Source organism: Oncorhynchus gorbuscha, linkage group LG24 (assembly GCF_021184085.1).
Source record: "Oncorhynchus gorbuscha isolate QuinsamMale2020 ecotype Even-year linkage group LG24, OgorEven_v1.0, whole genome shotgun sequence".
In the NCBI taxonomy this organism is placed as follows: Eukaryota; Metazoa; Chordata; class Actinopteri; order Salmoniformes; family Salmonidae; genus Oncorhynchus; species Oncorhynchus gorbuscha.
Window position 1 is genome coordinate 43500702 of NC_060196.1, and position 2661 is coordinate 43503362.

Genomic DNA, 2661 nt, shown 5'->3' on the forward strand with positions numbered 1-2661 from the left:
TCCAGGGAGGGAGGTGATGTGGGTTAGGGTATTTGGGGTGTGTGAGTTGAACAGCCACACACTACACCTGCAGACACAGAAGAATGAGTTGACGGGTGAGGAAGGGGTTGAGGGTTGAGGGTATTTGAATGGTGAGGTTTGGGGCTGAGGAAGTGTTGAGGGTTGGTGGTTAGGGTCGGGTAGAGGGACGAGGGAATGAGATGAGTGGCTATGCTATGCTAATGCTAGCAGGAGTTTTCAACTCTGGTGACGAACAAGAAGGGACTCCTCCTCCAGAGCTCTGGGACATTGTGGTTCAGAATCATACCTGTTTATTAATTTGTAATTACCATGTTGTTACTGTGTTATTACCATATTATTACTGTCTTTGATGATATTTTGATTTCATTGTTCTTGTGTGAGACAATTGAACTTTGTTATGTTGTATTATTAGGGCTCTACCTTACTATGTAGTTGTGTAACATTGTGCATGATTGTAAGGATTCCTTGTTTCTCACCATGACATCAGCAATTGAAATTGCTGTCAGAGTTGGCACCCTGATTTGAGTGGATGCATTCAGGGTCCTATTCATTAGGCACCAAATGCAAGAAGAAAAAATAGATACAGTGAAGGATTACCTGAACTTGTCCCATAAGAAACGCTAGTTTTCGTTTTCCATTACAAAACGTTCTTCCCACAGTGTGATCTATTGAATACAACCAATTAGTATTGAATACAACCAATTAGGTGTTCTAACGTCCATACCTCCTCTGACACTACTTAGAGGGGATTCTAATATCCCATAACTCTTTGCATAAATGTGGAAGAATTTTAAACTAAGGGACCAGCGATGCTAGTTATTAACGGCTCTGGTCCAGTAATGCTGCGTTTAGACGAGGGACGCAAAAACCGTTATACATATCGGCATAGCGGGACAAGAAAGCAAAAAAGATGGTCACGGCAAAAACAACAGTACGAGTTTCTATGGTGATTTCAGTAAACAATCCGTGCAAATCAACACCCAGTGGAAAACAACGTTACCGCAGACGGCTAAAGTTGAACGATTTGCTCTCATTGAAAACAATCACACCAGTTTGCCATCAACTTTCTACCTTGTACCATTTAAACGCGGCATAAATCTGATTATTTCGTTTTCCGAACCTGGGTATCTTCAACCTAGCCTAAAGATAGGAAGTAGAAAATAATAGAATAGACATTACATATATAGTTTTAGAATTCAAATTAATAAACCATAGAATGAACCATTTTTGTATGTAAGGGAACGCTAAAGCCTTGTTCACACTGCAGGCTTTAATGCTGAAATCAGTTATGTTTTCACATCCGCTTTGGAATACTGACTATCGATCCAAATGCAGCAGTGGTGGAAAAAGTACACAAATGTCATACTTGAGTAAAAGTAAAGATATTGTAATGAAACAGCAGGGAGCAGGTCTCCAACCCTCGACCTTCGAGCCCGAGGTCCGGCGCTATCGACTGTGCGGCAAAAGCACGCTCGTGCGGCAGGGTCGAATACCGCGCTTATAAACCCAGGGTCGTTACAATACCTTGATAGAAAATTACTTGGATAAAAGGGACTGTCACCCGGTAAAACACAGCTTGAGTAAAACTCAAAAAGTATCAAAAGTAAAACTATTAATAATTTTAAATTCCTTATATTAATCAAACAGACACCACCATTTTCTTGTTTTTTAAAATGTATTTACGGATAGCCAGGGCACACTCTAACACTTAGACATCATTTACAAAGCGTGTGTGTGTAGGGAGTCAGTCAGATCAGAGGCAGTAGGGATGTTCTCTTGATAAGTGCATGAATTTTACAATTTTCCTGTCCTGCTAAGTATTCAAAAATGTAACAAGTACTTTTGGGTGTCAGGGAAAATGTATGGAGTAAAAAGTACATTATTTTCTTTAAGAATGTAATGAGGTAAAAGTAAAAGTTGTCAGATATTTAAAAAGTAAAGTACTTTCAAGTATTTTTACTTAAGTACTTTACACCACTGCCAAATAGCAAGTTACAAGTGACCATATGGGATTTGTGTGTGTTCAGACAGCAGTCATTTGCTGACATGGCCACGCTAGTTGTCATAGTTATGACGGGTGAGTGTGCAGTGGTGTAGGCTGATTGGTGCTCGTGCTTCTTATCACTCAGAAGTTATGTAACAAGCTATGATGACAACAATGTCTGCCATGGACGTTTCCCAGTCTCTTTGAATGTTCAAAATCATAGTGATAAAACACTTTTAATTAAAGCCTCAAAGGGAGTCTTTTTTCTCAAGCCACAGCAGTCAACTAGCTAGATAGGTAGCTGTTTAGCTTTTGTAGCACATTCACTAATTTGTTTAGAAACAATTAAAGGGAGAACAAATATTTTTTACTACATATTCATCTCCAGCACCACCACAACATCAATATATACGGAAATGTCTCGTTTCTATGTTTTGTAATAAAAAAGATAGTGGAAGATAAGTGTTTCCAATGACATCATCAGTGTGCATCATGTCATTTTAACCAATTATGGTTACAATGATGAGTAGGTATTGCCACACCAATGATGTAATTGGAAACACTTATTTTCCTCTATGTTTTTTTACTACTAAACATAGACATTTTCACATACAGTATGTTGATGTAGAGGTGGTGCTGGAGATGATGAATGTGAA